Below are 20295 nucleotides of genomic sequence, written 5' to 3' on the forward strand. Positions count from 1 at the left end.
ACCGATGAGGTGCTGGACCATGAATTTCCAGAGGGATTCAAACCCGTGAACATAGAGGCATATGATGGAACAACAGACCCTGGGGTCTGGATTGAGGACTTTATCCTTCACATCCACATGGCTCACGGAGATGATCTCCACGCCATCAAATACCTACCCCACAAGATGAAAGGACCAGGTCGGCATTGGCTGAAAAGCCTCCCCGAAAACTCAATTGGAAGCTGGGAAGAGCTTGAGAATGCTTTTAGGGACAATTTTCAAGGGACCTATGTCCGACCTCTGGACACAGACGATTTAAGTCACATAATTCAATAGCCCAGAGAGTCAGCCCGAAAGCTTTGGAACAGATTTCTCACGAAGAAGAATCAAATCGCCGACTGCCCAGATGCTGAAGCCTTAGCGACTTTCAAGCACAATGTCTGGGACGAATGGCTCGCCAGACACCTCGGGCAGGAAAAACCAAGGACAATGACAACCCTAACAAGACTTATGACCCGCTTTTGCACGGGCGAAGATAGTTGGCTGGCCCATAGCGGCACAAGCAACCCAGGCACATCCGAAGTCAGGGATGGCAACGGGAAACCGCGACGCAATAAAAGCAAGCGTCGAAACAATGAAGATAGCCCAGACAACACGGCGGTAAATGCCGGATTCAGGGGCTCTCGACCCTGTCAACGGAAAAAGCCATTTAAAGGTAGTAGAGATGGACCATCCAGCCTAAACAAGATTCTGGACAGATTATGTCAGATTCATGGCACCTCCGACAAACATGCAAATCACACCAACAGAGAATGTTGGGTCTTCAAGCAGGCCGGCAAGCTAAACGCCAAACACATGGGGAGGGAGACGCCAAGCAAAGACGCGGATGAGCCTCGCCAGCCGAACACTGGGGGACAGAAAAAATTCCCATGAGAGGTCAAAACAGTGAACATGATTTACATAACTCACATACCGAAGAGGAGGCGCCAGCGCGCACCCCGAGACACATACACCGTGGAGCCCGTCACCCCCAAGTTCAACCCTTGGTCGGCCTGCCCGATCATTTTTTATTGTAGGGATCACCCGACTAGTATCCGGCATGGAGGATCGGCCGCCTTGGTGCTAGACCCAATAATTGACGGATACCATCTCACCCGAGTCCTTCTGGACGACGACAGTAGTCTTAATCTGATATATCAGGACACCGTCCGCAAAATGGGGATAGACCCGACAAGAATCAGCCAAAGCTATACTACCTTTAAAGGAGTAATACCAGGCCCAGAGGCCCGCTGCAGGGGCTCTCTAGTACTAGAGGTTGTATTTGGTTATCCCGACAACTTCCGAAGCAAAGAATTAACCTTCGACATTGCTCCATTACGAAGAGGCCATCACGCACTACTCGGCAGAATGGCCTTCGCTTGTTTTAATGCAGTACCGCATTACGCTTATCTTAAGCTTAAGATGCCTGGTCCACGTGGCATCATCATAGTTAGCGGAAACACAGAGCGTTCCTCATGTAAGGAGGAATACGTGGCGGCTCTAGCAGCCAATCACTGAGCAGCCTCTCCAACCAGAAGAAATGATCGGTCGTCAAGACCGCAGACATGGTTAGACGAGTCCGGCGCACCACTAGCTGTAACAGCTCAGATCAACCTTAGATTGGGTCGATGGATACACCCCCATGGATGGTTCTAGGGGCTTCCGCATGTAAAAAGGGCTACAGTTCGGCTTAACCCTATTTAGATTGCATTTTAATGGTTCATTTAGAATAACCAATTTTCCGCACGTAGACTTTCACCTGCGTTTTTCTCTTTTACAGATGGTCATCGTGCTACACCCTTCCAGAATACGGCACAACGGTGACACAGGTGCAGACGTGTAGCAGTGCCCTGCTCAAAGGCTTATTTTTAGATTAAGACCCTGTGTAAACCTTTTTTAGTGTCTCTTGGTGCTTCACTCCTTCCGGATACTCAGCACAACCGAAAGGGATGCTGGCGTTATTGACATTTCACCATGTCAGACGAATGCAAGTACCTGGAAATTCAAGGCTCATAATCGAGGGCGTTACTCGGCCTAGTATATGTTATAAAGTCCGAATACCTTAGGGAGTGTTCGGCGTCGCGAGTTTGGTCTCCTATGCATTAGCTCCGAGTCATGTCTTTGGTCAATAGTTGGGTTTGCCCGGCTCCCGTGTTTTCCTACCTTACGTTCCGCTCTATCGGCTAAGGTGGCACCGGGAGAACTACTGCGATTGTGCCCTGGTTCATCTCGATGAGCACCTCAGTAGAGAAAGCCAAAAGCTGACTGTCATGATAAAGCGCAAGACTGGTCAACCAGTCGATGACTCAGTAGAATCTTCGCGATTCCTCCGCATTAACGAAGGACCGGTTTCCCGGATATGTATGTACGCGCACCGTATTCGGATGAGCGTGGAAGTACTAGGGGCTATATAGTAGACCCACCATCAAACTCCCATGGCTAAGTGAAAGTGTTAAAGCTATATAGTCTGATTGCCTTGTTCGTCGCGCTATCACCTCCTTAATGGACCAAGACGTTGGGTCAAGTGTGAATACGCGCTTTTTCGAACACCCCCGCATTATGTGCGTGGGGGCTGAAGCAGATGACTGCAAACTTTGAGGTTATATACATACATAAACGGCCGCACAAGAGGCATCATAATACTTTTAGGCAAAATAATAAACACAATCTTTATAAATAGCATTGTTTGTACAATTGGGATATGTGTCACTCGAACATGATACTCTTCGAGCACTGAGCGTCTATTAAACGAGCGCCTTCTAGGACTTCTTCAAAATAGTTCTCAGCCGAGACTTGGCTTACGGCCGGATCCCGGGTTGCAATAGCGGTGGCCTCCATCTCTGGCCAGTATGTCTTAACACGTGCAAGAGCCATCTGCGCACCCTCTATGCACGCCGACCTCTTTACAGTGTCGATATGCGGCACAGCACCAAGGAATCGTTGCACTAAACCAAAATAGCTATTTGGCCTTGGTCCCTTTGGCCAAAGATGATCCATGACAGACCTCATGGCAAGTCTGGACAACCTATGGAGCTCGGCCCACTCGGCCATTTGTTCATTTAACAGCAGCAGACGCGTTGGAGCACTAAACTGCAACCAGAACAATCTTTCCACTTCATGATCTTTCTGATCTTTGAAAAACTCGGTCACATCAACAACACTCATTGGCAAGTCCAAGTACGCGTCTGCAGCACTCCATAATTGATCCGGAGGGCCATACTTCAGATCTTCGAACTTCGTCCGCAACAAAAAGGGCTTCCCAGCCGTAATATCTCCTCCTTCGCCGCTCTGATTTGAGAGTGGGTTTCCTTGGCTGCTTCCATGGCTTTCATCAGGTCAGCCGCTTTCGCTTGGCTTTCCTTTTCAAGAAGCTCATATTGGCCGGCAGCATCTTTCAGCTCAACAGCCATCTTGGCTATTTTATCTTTGCTCTGGCGATGAGCAGCCTGTTCGTCTCCTAAGTCTACGGCCGCCTTTTGGGCGGCCACATCACTTCTCCTGGCTTGTTCCTTGGCTCGGGCAAGTTCCGCCCAAAGGGTCTCCATGGTGGCAGCTCCATCTGCAGTCACATCATTTTATAGATACTAGCATCATGCTCCTCTTAATATTTGTTGACCACCCTAAAATACATACCATGTGCCTCGTCAAGCCGCTTGTTCACAAGCGCAATGTCGGTATCTGCCGCGTCAAGATGCTGCCTTAGTCCGGCAAACTCATCAGTCTAGCTACCCACCGGACCCTCAGCGGCCTGCACTTGAAAGTAGCGCGATCATTACCTGGGACTATGATCCTCTGTTTGCTGCCTCTGGACAACAACCAGAGTCTCAGGGGCTACTATCTGTATAGAGCACACCTAGCGTGTGCGGTACCGTCAAAAAATTTACATATTACTTTGCGAACCTCAAAACATCTTAGCAGGCTCGTAAAAGCCTCATTCAACCCACTTTTGGTGGATGAAATCATCTCAACCACTATACCCATTAAAGTACGATGCACCTTTGAGATAGCCGCCTGCTCCAAAAGACCCATCAGTGCGTCCGGTTGTGCATCAGACAATCCCAGACTCTTTCTGTTGCTCTCCTTAGGAGCTGAATACTCCGTACTTCGGGTGGCCGAAGGGTTACCTTCTGGCCTTGGCGGATCAGGAGAAATCCTCCGTGATGACACCTCAGGATCGTCCGCCCCAGGAGGCAGGGAGACAGGAGGAGGCGTTTCGATCTCCATCATCTCCGGAAGAAGATCCCCCGAAGACGAACTTTGTCGAGAAGGGCTACGAGCCGGATTGCAAGATATATGTCCCGGTTATTATCCTTGGAGATAAAGCAGGATATATTTACCAAAAGTACTCTTGTTCACTTACAGCTCGGTGGAGGGCTGGCCCCGTTGCGGGCACTGTGCAGTAAGGATGCCCTCCGGGGCAGGGCCCCCTTGTGAAGGTTTCTTCCCTTGTTTGGAAACCTTCGTTTCCATGTCTTTAGATGCAGTCCTTTTCCTTCCTTGGGGAGTGGGGATTCTATATTCTTCTCCCCGAGTATCCTCCTTCGCGGAGAAACTAATTCCCCCAGTTTGGATGAGTAATGCGTGAAGCCCGCTTTCGGCTTCTTTATTCCTCCCTTTATCTTCCCCCGATGGCACTTGATAAGGTGCGTGCTCAAGCATCCTGGCTAGTACAGGATCCAGTGAGCCTTCGGGAAGGGGGGCCGAACACCTGATCATCTTCGCCTTTCTTATCCAGTCCTGGCCGAGAGCGATTTTTTAGAATGATGTTGTGACAAATAAAAAGACATCATGTTCGGTCACATAATTACTTACGTGGGTATCTAGATGGTTGCAGTTGAGACCCGCATCCTCGGGGGTGTCTGGACACTTTATTCGTGATCCAAAGAACAATCCATACATCTCTTCGAGCGTCACGCCGAAGAATTGCTAAATAGTTCGCGGTCCTTCCGGGTTGAACTCCCACAAACGGAGAGATCGAAGTTGGCATGGCAGGACCCGATGAACTAGCATAACTTGCATTACCTTGACAAGACTGGCATCCCTCTTGAGGAGATCTCAGATGCGACTTTGCAGTGTTAGCACGTCATTAACTGGTCCCCAGTCCAGCCCCTTGTTGACCCATGACGCCAGTTGCGGCGGGGGGCCCGAGCGGAAGGCGGGGGCAGCTGCCCACTTCGTACTTTGGGGAGTTGTGATGTAAAACCACTCCCGCTGCCATAAGTTGGACACCTCCCGGAAGGAACCCTTTGGCCATAGAGCATCGGCGCCTTTGCTTATTATGGCACCTCCGCATTCTGCATGTCGCCCATCGATCGTCTTCGGTTTCACATTGAAGGTCTTGAGCCATAAGCTGAAGTGTGGGGTGATGCGAAGGAAGGCCTCACACAGGACGATAAACGACGAGATGTGAAGGATGGAATCTGGAGCTAGATCGTGGAAATCGAGCCCGTAATAGAACATAAGCCCTCTTACAATGGGATCAAGACTAAAGCCTAGGCCTCGGAGGAAGTGGGAAACAAATATGACACTCTCATTGGGTTCGGGAGTGGGGATGACCTGCCCTTGAGCAGGCAACCTGTGCTTGTTGATGTCCTCCTCTGTGACAGATGAGGCCATCCACCGACCTTGATGGTTGGATCCGGACATGGTTGAAGGTAAAAAGCGCTCAGCCTGAACCTTGGGTGTTGGAACTCGAGGTGGGTGAAGGGAAGGATCAAGCGCGAGAAGAAAAGGACAGGCCTTGGCCCCTTTATAAAGAGAGTGAATATCAAGCGTCCTCCGCGTGGCCGTTTGGAACTTGCCTAAAATCAAGGAGTCATACTAACAAGCACGATTGGGTTACCCACACCCGTATTGATGAGAATCCCGTGATAAGGGGAACACGATCTCTGCTTCGACAAGACGTGCCAACAAAACCGCCTCGCAACACGTGCAGTGCTAGGCTCGGAAAAACGGTTCGTAATGACCGGACCACGGTAGGATGTCATGTTATGAAAAGTTGTCAGCAGATTAGATTTGTGGAATATTGTACTCTCTACGGTGGTATGTGGAATTTGTTTTGCAGAGCTAGACACGATCCTTGTGTTCAAATTCTTTTATGGAGAATTCGGAGAAGGAACCCGCCTTGCAATGCTGAAGACAATCTGCTCGCCAGACTCATTGTCATTGAAGCCTGGTTCAGGGGCTGCTATGGGAGTCCTGGATCAGGGGGTCCTCGGACAGCCGGACTGTTGGACTATGAAGATACAAGATTGAAGGCTTCGTCCCGTGTCCAGGTGGGACTCTCCATTGCATGGAAGGCAAGCTTGGCGATTCGGATATGTAGATCTCCTTCTTTGTAAGCGACTCTGTGTAACCCTAGCCCCTCCGGTGTCTATATAAACCAGAGGGTTTAGTCCGTAGGACAACAACAATCATAATCATAGGCTAGCTTTTAGGGTTTAGCCTCCACGATCTCGTGGTAAATCAACTCTTGTACTACTCATATCATCAAGATCAATCAAGCAGGAAGTAGGGTATTACCTCCATCGAGAGGGCCCGAACCTGGGTAAACATTGTGTCCCCCACCTCTTGTTACCATTAGCCTTAGATGCACAGTTCGGGAACCCCTACCCGAGATCCGCCGGTTTTGACACCGACAACGGTCAATGCCGGATTCAGTGGCTCTAACTCCGGCCAGCAGAAGAAGCCGTTCAAAAAGAACTATTCGGGCTCATCCAGCTTGGATCGCATACTCGATCGTCCGTGCCAGATCCATGGCACCCCAGACAAACCACCCAATCATACCAATAGAGATTGTTGGGTTTTTAAATAGGCCGGCAAGTTAAATGCCGAAAGCAAGGAGAAGGGATCGCAAAGCGAGGAGGACGACGAGGAGCCCCAGCCACCGAACACATGGGGACAGAAGAAGTTTCCCCCTCAGGTCAAAACGGTGAACATGATATATGCTACCCACATCCCCAAGAGGGAGTGCAAGCGCGTGCTCAGGGACGTCTACGCGATAGAGCTAGTCGCCCCAAAATTTAATCCATGGTCATCATGCCCGATCACTTTTGATCGTCGGGACCATCCGACCAGTATCCGTTATGGCGGTTCAGCCGCACTGGGCCTGGACCTAATAATTGATGGGTTCCACCTGACGCGAGTCCTGATGAACGGTGGCAGCAAACTCAACCTGCTCTATAAGGATAAAGTGCGCAAAATGGGCATTAATCCATCATGGATCAATCCCACAAACACTATCTTTAAAGGAGTCATACCAGGTGTACAGTCCCATTGTACGGGCTCAATCACACTAGAGGTTGTCTTCGGGTCTCCGGACAACTTCCGAAGCGAGGAGTTAATCTTTGATGTCGCCCCTTTTCTCAGTGTTATCACACACTTCTTGGATGTACCGCATTTGCTCGATTCCACGCGATGCCACACTACGCTTATCTCAAGCTCAAGATGCCAGGACCACGCAGCGTCATAACAGTTAACGGAAATACAGAACACTACCTCCGCACCGAGGAGCACACCGCTGCCTTAGCAGCAGAAGTACAAAGCGGCCTTTCCAAGCAGAACCTTAATTCGGCGGCCGAGCTCCCAGACACTGTCAAGAGAGTCCCAACCAAGTGGAGGCAATTGTACCGCGCGTACATAACTAGGCACTCAAAAATCCATGGGCATGGGTGGAGGAATAACTAGCTTGTGATCCACAATACGGCTTGACCGCCCCGGACACACGTACTTTCACTGTTTCCTTTTTCTCCTTTTCGGGTTTTTTTCCACAGGCCTTCTCTGACGGACTGACCATCGGTCCTTTTCGAAGGATAAACACAACAAGATGGCAAGAAGCATGGACGTCAGGGGGAATTTTTAGGTGGTTTCTTTAACGATCCATCTACCTGTTTTCAGGACTCACACGCAGCTCTCCCTTGGTTAAGGCATATAAAATAGCTTTTGCTCTGCACTACTTGTATAAATGCACTTTGACGCACTAATGAAATTATCATGGAAATAGTTTGCAGCCCAAATTCTACGTCTCTAGCTTACTACCCATCCTTCTTTTAATTTTTGGTAACTTTATCAAATAGCACCCGTACACTTTGGTAAGTTTCAATTTGCCAGGGGCTCCATAGCGCCCCACAACATGGTAACACAGTCCGAACACTTTTTACAGTATAGTTCGGCACCCCGAATTTAGCATTATATGCATTGGCTCTGAATCATGTCTTTGGTCAATAGTTGGGTTGCCCGGCTCATGTACTTGCTACCTTACGTTCCGCTATATCGGCTAGGGTAGTAAAGGGAGAACTACTGCGATTGTGCCCTGGTTTACCCGGATGAGCACCTCAGTACAGAAAGCCGAAAACTGTCTGTCATGATGCGGCAAGAGCTGGTCAGCTCTTCGGAGGTCTCAAATCTTTAGATATTTTTTCCGCATTATGCGAGGGATCGGTACTTACCCGATTAGGTGTTTACATCATCCTAGTTCGGATACTAGGGGTTGCGCCTATACTTTTTGTCAAACTCCTACGGCTAAGTGAGGGTGTTAAAGCAGCATAGTCCGATTGTCTGGTTCGTCGCGCTAAACACCTCCTTCAAGGACCAAACAATTGGATCAAGAGTGTTTAGATTATATCCCGAACACCCCCATACTACCTACGTGGGGGCAGAAGCCGACGACTGGCCAACTCTCAGATTTCATACAACACGGCCGCACAGGAGGTGAATTTTTTTAAATAACAAACATTATATTACATAACAACTTTGTTTCATCATACAAGATACAGACAACATGAATGTATCCATTCGAAAATAATGTCTTGCGCACATTACGTCGCCACAATACGAGACCCCTCCAGGACGTCTTCAAAATACCGCTCGGGTGTGCGGTGATCCTTGCCCTCTGGCGGACCCCCGGTCGTAAGCTTGACGACGTCCATCTTCGCCCACCACACCTTGACGCGGGTAAAAGCCATGTGCGTGCCCTCGATGCAGACCGACCGCTTGACGACGTCCAGACGAGGGCATGCATTCACCAGCCGATTCACGAGCCCGAAGTAGCTTCCGAGTATAGCTTCGGCAGGCCACAACCAGGTTACCAAATCCTTCATGGCCAGTTACACCACCCTATGCAGCTTGACCAGCTGTTTTAGCTGATCTCCGTAGGGCTCCCTTCTTTGGCTCGACGAACTCCGCAGCGTCAGACACACTGCACGGCAGATCCGCAAACACCCCTAGAGAACTCCGAATCCGGGTTAGTAAGGGATACTTCTTCTTCACATATTTGCTTTGCATACTAAACGCCTTACCCGCCGTGATTTTCTTGTCCTCCTGGATCTCCTGGAGGGCGCCCAGAGCCTCAACCCGGGCCTCTTCTGCGCTTTGGCGAGCCTTAGCGAGTTCGGTCCCTCGAGCCGAAATGTCACGCTCCAAGGATTCGAATTTCTTCACTACATCCTAGAGCTCTTGCTGGACCTCATCAAGCCTAGCCTCCTGCTTCTCACGGCTGGCTTTTTCCTTGACAGCTCTCTCCTCGGCCTCGGCCAAGGCCTGTTTAAGGACCTCGACCTCGGTCGCCACCCCTACACATATCATGGCACTATGGTCAATACGCATCATTTATTCTTTCCGAATATACAGCAAGTCAATACATACCTTGCTTGTCTTCTAGCTGCTTCCTCGCTTGGCCAAGCTCCCGCTCGGCCCGCTCTAGTCTCTGCTTTAGTCCGGAGACTTCTGCAGTGTGTGCGGTCGCGGCCAGCAATGACGCATGCTTATTCATATAAGACATTTAGTTAGTTCCCTGCGAAAATAAATTGATCCTCTATCCGGCTCTTCTTTTTGAACACCGAACAGTGTCTTAGGGGCTACTGTCTATATTAGGACTTTTTATTTTACGTAGCTTACCTCAAAGCCTGTCAGCAGGCTGCCGCAAGCTTCAGTCATTCCGCTTTTGACGGACTGAGCCCTCTCAATCACCGTACCGATAAGGATACGGTGTTCATCCAAAATGGAAGTGCCTCGTAGCGCTTCCAGCAGATTATCCGGTGCCTCGGGTTAGACAGAGGTCACCGGCGGAATAGGCACACCCCCTTCTTTCGAACGAGGTTGCTCGCCAGATTCCGGAGCCGTATAGGTCTCCGGACTTGTATTTGTTTGGGGACCGAATTGAGCAAAGTCCCCATCCCCAGTCGCCATGGGGGTCTGCTCCCCCATGTGTCTGGCAGCCGATGTTCCGCCCTCAGGCGTCACCATGGCGGCCTCCTGAACCTCTCCCTGGCCTGGGATGGTCCTTTGGGACAACACCTCGTCGTCACCCTTGGCCGTGGGAGAGTAAGCGGCCGGCAGTGGCTCGCTGGCCATCGCCTTCGAATCCAATGAACCTCTTGATGAGGATCGCTGGGAGCTGTCGTGGGCCAGACTACAATGGCATCATTTTAAACATATTAATATCATGAAGCAAGAGAGGCCGGATGTATGGACGTATGCGGGTTTTTAGTACTTACAACGTGGCCAGGGGCTTGTTTTGGGGGCGTCGCTCCAGGCTGTTATCGACGTCCCACGTGGTGTTATCCGCAAGGTGACCCTTCCCCCTCTTGGGTGGCTCTGCCTCCAGATTTGTGGAGGCCGCCCTCTTCTTCCTCCCCCCATTAGGGGGAGAGGTGCTTTCTTCACTACAAAAAAGACACATCCGTGACATTTTGGGCCAAATGAAATTTATTCTGTCATACATATGACACTTCTATGAAGATAATTGTGACAAAACCCGGTATCATCATAGATGTGGTGGGATCCTACTTCTATGACAAAAAATCATGACAGAAAATGGGCTTTTCATCCTGGGCAGGCCGGAGACGCAGCTGCATGACATTATTTGGGCCGTCCATGACGAAAAAAACCGTGGTAGAAGCGAGGGCGAGGAAAATTTTGGGGAGTTCCCGGTTATGGTGGGAGGTCGGGGGCCGAGAGATGCGCGTTTCTCTCGTACACGTATGCGCGTGTGTGCGAGGCATTGGCTCTAACTGAACCCGAGCGAGGCGTTGGGCTCTAACTAAACCCGAGCGATTGCACTACAGGCTACGCGTTGCTGAACCCGAGCGATCGATCGATGGCTATTAACTGAACCCGATCGAGTGATTCCTTCGCTACTGCTGCTAACTGAAGCCGATCGATGCTCCCTCTGGATGAAAAGTGAGCGTTGCGCGCGGGGGGGGGGGGGTGGATGAACAGTTCCCGGTGGGGGTGGATGAACATGACCCCATGGTGTTGCCTCTGGATGAACAGGACCCCGATTGATCGAGCCGGTTAGGGCTGGATGAACAGGACCCCGTGGAGGGCTGGATGAATAGGACCACCCCATGGAGGGTAGGATGAACAGTAGACAGTGGAGGGCAGGATGAACAGTAGCCCGTGGAGGGCTGGTTGAATAGGAGCCCGTGGAGAGGGCTGGTTGAACAGTAGCCGGTGGAGTAGCGCGCGGTGGAGGATGGATGAACAGGAGCCCATGGATGAACACTCGCAGGTGGAGGCTGGAGGAGGTCGACGGTGGATGAACAGTAGCCCGTGGAGGCTGCAGGGAGTCGACGGTGGAGATTAACAGTATCCCGTGGAGTCCCGTTTTGTGGTACGCCACACCCCTCCTGATGAACAGGATCCCCGTTTCGACCGTAGGAGGTCCATTTCGTCCATTTTGCGGTACGCCACACCCCTCCCAATCAACAGGACCCCCGTTTCGACCGTAGGAGGTCCGTTTCCTCCGTTTTGCGGTACGCCAGACCCCTCCCGATCAACAGGACCCCATTTCGAACATAGGAGGTCCGTTTCCTCCGTTGTGCGGTACGCCAGGCCTCGTTTCCATTGCCTGTTCCGTCCAAGCCCTCTCGATGAACACATCCACACATTCCGTTCCGACCCAGCCAGTTGGCTCCCATGCGTTCTGTTGCCTCCCGATGAACACGACACATTCCGTTGCCTCCCCATGAACACGACGCATTCTGTTGCCTCCCCATGAACACGACGATGATGTTGGTTCTCCGTTCTGACCCAGCCATGTCAACGAGCCCTCGCCGTACGGATGCGCGAGTAGGCGTTCGAGACCCCGCCCGTATGTACACATATCTGGCCGTATTTTCTTTCTTGCACCCTGGCCGCCTCTACTACGACACGTGCTTGCCTCTACATCCACCAGTATATATGTATGTACACGTTCGCGACCAGAATGACAATGCTACATACACTTCGACCAGGTGGGTCCCGACTATCAGGCACTTCCTTGCGTGCAAAGATGTAGTTGGTGGGTCCCAGCAGTCAGGGGGGCGAAATACTGTGGCCCGTCCGGTGGGTCCCTGCTGTCAGGTGGAGGAATAATTATTTTGCACGTAATAAGGAGGCACTTCCTTGCTGCGGCCGTGGACCCAGCTGTCAGCCTCTCCATGTACAGTCCACGTCCGATGGAAGCGCTTCCTTGACCACGTTGACCACGCCGCGCCGAGAGCGCCAGGGCGGTGGACGACGGCGAGGCCTAGGAAGGGGACGACACGGAGCCAGGGAAGACGCGGCAGTGGATGCCCACGCGTAGAGAAGTTCGAGGGCACTGGTTCGCTGCGGTGTGAGCTTCCCGTCGCCGTAGAGTAACAGGGGTGTGGGCGAGTAGAGGGATGGCCTGGCCAGCGGTGGGAGTAGTAGGGTGTGGTGTGGCCTCCGTCGCAATGCAGCTGGCCACGGGAGGCAGGAGCACGAGGCATGACCGGCGCTGGTTTGGGCAGCTGGAGCAAGAAGACCAGAGGCTGAAGAAGCACTACGGCCGTTGGATGGACATCGTATGGTCACTGGAGCTAGAATCGTGCATATTGACTAAGTTGACAAAGCCCTCCATCCCCGTCAACTTAGTAGGCCCACAAGTCAGCCTGCCACTATACTGGGTCCCAACTAACAGGGGGAGTATTCATTTTTTTGTACATAATAAGGAGGCACTTCCTTGCGTGCGAAGATATAGCTGGTGGGTTCGAGCTGTCAGCGGCGGTAACGTTTTTTTTTGCAAAATACAGAGGCCCTTTCGGTGGGTCCCTGATGTCAGGTGGAGGAATCATTATTTTGCACGTAATAAGGAGGCATTTCCTTGTGTGTGGCCGTGGACCCAGCTGTCGGCCTCTCCACGTACAGTCCACTTCAGATGCATGTCGGTCGTTGACCACGTTGATCAGGCTGCGCCGAGAGCACCAGGGCGGTAGACGACGGCGAGGGCTAGGAAGGGAACGACACGGAGGCAGGGAAGACTTGGCAGTTGTTTCCCACGCGGAGGGGAGTACGACTGTACGACGGTTTACTGGTTCGTCTGCCGTCGCCGGAGAATAACAGCAGGTGTGGGTGAGTAGAGGGATGGCTAGGCCAGCGATGGAAGTACGGTGGGGCAGTGAGGCCTGCGCGGCAGCACAGCCGGCCGCGAGGAGGAGGGAGCAGGCAGTCCCGCCGGCGCTTGTTTGATTGGCTGGAGAAGGAAGAGCAGAGATTGAAGAAGCACGACGACCGTTGGATGGACATCAAATAGTCACTGCTTGTGCGTCAACCTTTTTTAGGAAAGCCTCAAATCTGTGGAAAACAGCAAACAGCCCATCTGCCATTATTTCTAATAATTTTCAGCCCATTTTCTAATTCTTAAGGGTTTTTTTGGAGCCCATATTCTTTTTGTTAGCATTACAGCCCAAATTGTGGCCACGGTTAAAAAATTATACGAAATTTTGCATATTTCGGTGCGGTCCGAACTGTTTTTAATCCCGAAATTTCGACTCACATTCAAACTGATTTTAAAAATAAATGTATATCAATATAAAATCCAACAAATTCTCCATGCATAAAAATTAATGTAATTTAAAATCTTGATATGAAAATAAAGATATTTGAAACTAATTGCCAGTTTGATGTGTTTTAAAAATGTACATCCCATTTCTCATTACTGATGGGCCATTTTCTCGGCCAGCCGAACGAAAGCTCTCCTCGTCTTGAAAGATTTGCAGCCCAACAGGCCTGACAAAGCGACTTACTTGGCAAATCACGAAAAAACTGGGTTGTGGCTGTGGACCCAGCTGTCAGCCTCTCCACATACAGTACTCTTCCGATGGAAGTCGTTGCTTGACTACGTTGACCACGCCGCACGGAGAGCACCACGGCGGTGGACGATGGCGACGCCTAGGAAGGGGACGACGCGGAGCCGGGGAAGACGCGACAGTGGAAGCCTGTGCGGAGAGGAGTACGAGGGTTCACTGGTTCGGCTGCGGTGTGAGGCTGCTGTTGCCGTAAGGCCTGGCCAGCAGTGGGAATAGTAGGGGGCGGTGAGGCCTCCGCGGCAGCACAGCCGGCCACGCGAGGCAGGAGCATGCACTACAAGAAATATGTCAACTTGTGACCTTGACTATTGGTCACTGAAAGGTCATTGTTTTTCATTTGTGACCTTTTTGTGACCAAAAACAGAAGGTCAAAAGCTGGCGGTCGTAAACTAAAATTAACGACCTTCTCTATGAGAAGGTCATAGACATTTATGGCCAAAATATGCCTATTGTTTTGTTTTGGTCACTAGCAGCCTCCCCAGGCCACGTAGGCATCCGACGTGGCAATCTGATGAGGCACAAGAATCAGCCCAGTCCAATTCGGTTTTCTACATGGGCCTAGCCCAACAATTCGGCCTTTTTAATGTATTTTTTCTATCAATTTTTGATCGGCTTCATGGGCCAATCCCAACATTGCAGCCTTTTTAGTTTCTAGGCCTTCGGCCTATTTTCTTCCATTTCTTATTTGGGCCTTTTTACAATCCATTTTGGACGAGGTGTGTTTTCTTTTGTTTTCTTTTGCTCATCCAGTTAGGTCCCACTTGTCAGTTTTCTTTTGTTTCTTTCCACTAGTGAAAAGGGACCAGGTGTGTTGTTTAGGTCACACATCTTAGAAATTTCAAAATTGCTCAGATTATATTCATAACTGGGTCCCACTGGTCAAGTTTCCATTTCACATTTTTCAACATACATAATCATTATTTCAAATAGGACAGAACAGATATAATTCATTAACACTACATTAGACTTCTACAATATTACAATTTACACTTGGCTTCACACTTCAGAACCAAAAACTCTTTGCTAAGTACAGAACCAAAAACTCTTTGCTAAGTACTGCTTCACACTTGGCTTCACAACTTCACACTTGGCTTCACGGCTTTTCACTCCAAAAAAATAGGCGTGGGGCTCCTGTAAAAGAATGAACATAAAGGCCACCAAAATTAGACTGTACTGCTACAGAGGCCAGAACCAAACAACTTCAATATTACAATAAAAGAAGTCTCAGGTTTATCATGCACAGCAAAATAGCATTGTGGCCATCAGTCAGATCTGAATATAGAACCAAAGAGGTCTCAGGTTTAGACTGAAAAGGAAGAGCTAGTTATGCATGATGTCTCAGGTTTAAACAAAAAGATCAAGACCACAATTTTAACAAGAGATATATAGTCAGTCCAATTGAACAAAACCTAGACAGTAGCATTACGAGTATTTAAGTGGAGATGTAGCAGGAAATCAAATGAATTTATTCTGGAGACGATGTGTCACACCCTAGCTAGTTCATGCATTAGAGTGTTGCATCATGTTTATTTTCCTAGAAAACTGAAATGGGGATGGCAGAACCCCCAGCACCCCCCTGGAACAACTAGGGTTTACTAAAAACTTTTTTAATGAACCTGAAATGCCCTTCTAAAAAGTCCACCCTTTTTGTTTTGGGTTAAAACCTTTGACAAAAATGGTGCACACTTTTCTAGGGCATTATAAGGTCATTGGATTAATTCATTACTAATTGCATTTGGGCAATTTAAATCCTATAAATATTTTAAAATGCCCAAATAATCATGAAAGTAATTTTAGGCTGTTGAGAATATTTCCAAATGTGCCTCTGAATATTTTCAGGGTTTTCCTAAATGAAATAGTATTTTTACTATTTCAAAACACAAAACAGAATAATTAGAAAACAGAAAAAAGAGAGAGAACATAAACTAACCTGGCAAAGCCACCAGCCGGCCCACCTAGCGGCCCAGCACTATGCTGGCCCGTGCCAGCCAGCTGCTTCGTCCCCGCCAGGCAGGCAGGGAGGTGACGCCAACGCGTGAGAGCTCGCCACCGCGCCACCTGCTTGCCGCTCGTGCCCGTGGGACCTTGGGCAAGCGCCACATCGTCGCCCCGACCGCCTGGACACACCCATTACCCCCTGCCTCTCTCCCTCGCCCACTCCCACTGTGGCTGACGCCCCTGCCGCCGCACCATCGACGTAGCTGCGTCCTCCGTCGTCCTCGTTGACTACGTCGAGCAGGCCGAGCCCCGAGCGCTCGCCCGCTCTGGAGACGCCCTGACCCCGTCTTCCCCAACTCCAGCCACCGAAGATCCCCTTCGCCTTCACCGCAGCACCAGCTCGTCCCCGACCTCGCCGTCTGCCTTGACATGACCCCCGTGAGCTCAGCCACCTCCCCATCCTCTCTGTTTGCCTTCTCGAGCACCGCTGCGACCGCACAAACCTCGGCCGCACCCGCCGCCGCCACCGCACGTCGCCGTCGTGGACACAGCCACGTTAGCTCGCAACCGAGCACGTCATCACCTTCACCGCCCTCTCAGGAGCCCGTAGCACCCTCGCATGCCCCTCGCCGTGCCTCCTAGCGGTTAGTTCGACCTCGCCCGAACTCCGGCAGCCGCAACGCTCGTCGTCGGCGTCGTTTCTGGCGACCTTGAGCCCAACTATTGCCACCACTCGACGCTACATGCTCCCAGCTACACGTAGGAGGTCTCCGCAATCCATTTGGTCGTCGGAGTGCAAAACCCATACTGCCCCGCCGCGTCTGGCCTCGCCGGCGGCTAAACGCCGGCGAGTTTGACTCCGCTGACCCATTTTGACCCCAGGGTCACTGACATGTGGGCCATGCCAATGTTTAATTTAGAATTAGATTAGTTAGCGCTAATTACTTTAGTTAATAGGTTGACTCACTGACATGTGTGCCCAGGGCCTAACTAACCTAGTTTAGTGCTAACATAACACTAACTAACTCTATTAGTTAGTTGTTACACTGACAGATGGGGCCCACCGGTTAGGTTTCACCTGGGCTGGCGCCTTTGACCTGCTGACATCACCCTGGCGCAATGCTGACGCAATAACTCAATTACTGGAATTATCCTTTTACAGGAAATCCCACAAAATATTACAAACTTCAAAAATTCATACTTTTAATCTGTAACTCCAAATGCAAAGATTTATATATGAAATTTGATCAGAAAAATTCAATCTTTCCATCTGTAATGGTTTCATGCATGACAAAAAAATTTAACCTTGCTGTTTAGGTGAAACAAGCAAATACACTTATAATGCTTAAGAACATAAGCTTCCATTTGAATCTTTGATTCAAATGGACCCAAACTAACTTGTTTCACATTGCATTAGGTAGGACACCTCATATTGCCATGTCACAGCATGCATCATATTGTTGCATACTGCCATGTGATGATTGTGTTCTGTGGTCTCTTTCGTAGTAGGTTCTGCCTCCAAGGATATTCCCGAGTATCCAGCTGAAGGGAAGTACCCTACTACTACTCCATCAGGCAAGCAACCCCATTGATCATATCGATACAATCCCATGTTCTCGCTTCTGCTCTCATTTAATGCATTAAGACAACAATGTTTCAAACTGCTGTGTGCTGCGGTAGTTGAACCCTTATCCTCTGCATGACCTGTCATTGCCACAGTAACTAGATGAAACCCACTATCATGTGTAGGAGTTGATTGAGCCATGTATGTGTTTCCTAACTTGCTATGCCTGCTATGCTTAGAGTTGTGTCAGGTCTGGTTCATTTGGGTGATGGGCTAGAGTGAAATGATTATGTTGGTAATGTGAGGGATGTGTTGAACATGTTTTGGTAAAGGTATCGATGAGAGGCCATCTAGGAGTACATGGTGGGTTGTTTCATTGAGGCCGTCCCTAAGAACTGAGATCTGTATGCGTTATTTAAGATTCAGCTACTACCACACATTGGGCCCTGAAATATGACCCCTCTCAACTTACTGACTCCTCTCGTCCTCTGTCCAGGAGTTGCAACTAGTTTCTGGTGTCTATAGGTTATGTGTTGGCGGCCGTGCGTAGCGCTGACCCTAGGGGTGGGCTATGATGCGATAGATACACCGTGGTCGGGTATGCCGGGCGCCTGTTTGGTGTCTCGAGACACTGTACACATCGTTTGGGGCCGTTGAGGACACCCCGGCCGGATTTCCTTGCGGATGGAACCCGAATAGGTGATAAACCTGGACTAGAGACTTGTGTGGTTAGTCAGGTCGTGGTCTACACCCACGTCGGCTTTCACTTGAAGTCTGCCAAGCACATGTCGTGTGCAAACGCTAAGTGGTGGAAACATGTGTGACGAAGTACACCCCTGCAAGGTATAAAACTATTCGAATAGCCACGTCCGCGGTAAAGGACTACTTGGTTGCCTATACAGTGCATAGACAAGTTAATGGTTACTACTAATAGACTCAAGATAAGTGTGAGTACCGAGGATGGCCCTCTTGTTGGATGACGAGGGAGGATCCCCGGTGGAGTATTGTGTTGGTGTTTAGTGGACTCGTGCGCGAAAACTATTTTAAGTGGTGTCTTGTAGGATAGCTTAGCCAAGAGTCAAAGCTGGCTTGCTGCAACAACTCCACCACCTTCTTGAGAATAAGCATGTATAGTAGGATCTGTTGTAAGACTTGCTGAGTACCTTTGTACTCATGTTGCTATAATTACTGTTTTCAGACGACAACACCGCCCCCTCCGATGGGTTTTACGTAGACCTCGACGTCGATGAGTAACTTGCCACCCAGGTGGTGATTCTGGCCATGGAGGGCCCTATGTAGATAGACAGGCTCCGACAAGCCCTCTTTCTTTCTAGTGTCTGTACTCAGACTTATTTGCTTCCGCATGTGCTTGTATGCTTGTATGACTTGAGTGTCGGATCTTGTGACCCCTACCTGTATGAACATCTTATGTATGGTTCTCCGGAGCCTTAAAATAAACTACTTGAGTTGTAGAGTTTTGTTGTGATGCCATGTTGTATTTACACATATCGAGCATATTGTGTGTATGATTGAAATGCTTGGTATGTGTGGGATCCGACAATCTAGTGGTTTATCCTTGGTAGCCTCTCTTATGGGGAAATGTAGTGTAGTGCTCCTTGACCAATAGTAGTATGCTACAGGCCGGTTCACCGGAGTCCTGCTAGCCCAGCACTACTGCTCAGGACACTTGACTAGCCGGCATGTGTTTCACTTTGTTCCTATGTCTGTCCCTTGGGGTAAATGTCACGTGGTGACATCCGGAGTCCTTCCTAGCCTGCTATAGCCCGGGTTCCCCGGAGTCCTGTTAGCCCAGTGCTACATCCCGGATTCACACGCTGTTGACCGACATGCTCGATGTGATTCATGTATGCCTGTCCCCATAGGTCTATGCCGCTTTGGGTTCACGACTAGCCATGTCGGCTTGGGTTCTTTGTCATATGGATGCTAGCGTGACACTATCATATACGTGAGCCAAAAGGCGCAAACGGTCCCAGGCCTTGGTAAGGCGACACCCGTGGGGATACCGTGCATGAGGCCACAAAGTGACATGAGGTGTTACCGGCTAGATCGATGTGACTGGGAATCAGGGTCCTAACAGCGTTGGCATCAGAGACGGACTGCATGTAGGTTCGTAGAGACAAACTGGTCGATGTCGAGTCTAGAAATGCTTTAGTTATATGTAGGGGAATTGATTGTGGAAGGGAACATAAGGCTCTTCTTACTCCTTTACCTTATGCCCTCTGATCTGAGTCCTTCTCTTCTCATTCTGCGTGGGTTAAGGACTAGGCTCTCTTCTCTCTATCAGGTTCACGTGTTACTCATCCGTAGTAGCTTATAGGATTGTTTTTACAAGCCTGAGTACAGTTTCTACTACTTTTAGTATGTTGTCAGTTGTACCAGAACCTTGATATGATGTTGTTTAGTGGTTTTGCAAACTGTTGTGAATGTCGCAAATCTTTTTCTGAGCATTTACAGCCGTTATGCTGTCCGATTTGTCCTAGGAAATTCTAATGCCTTTGCATTATTCTGTGCTTTCAGATGGCCACCCGTTCCCAGAACCAAGTGGTTCGTCTGACCCGGTGCCAGGATGTACCCGGTCACACGACCATGTTGGTTCGAGTGATGGTCGAGACAGGCTATCGATGGTATCTGGAATATACCAACGAGGAACAGTTCCGAGACTTC

The sequence above is a fragment of the Triticum aestivum genome, chromosome 1A (assembly GCF_018294505.1).
Source record: "Triticum aestivum cultivar Chinese Spring chromosome 1A, IWGSC CS RefSeq v2.1, whole genome shotgun sequence".
NCBI lineage: Eukaryota > Viridiplantae > Streptophyta > Magnoliopsida > Poales > Poaceae > Triticum > Triticum aestivum.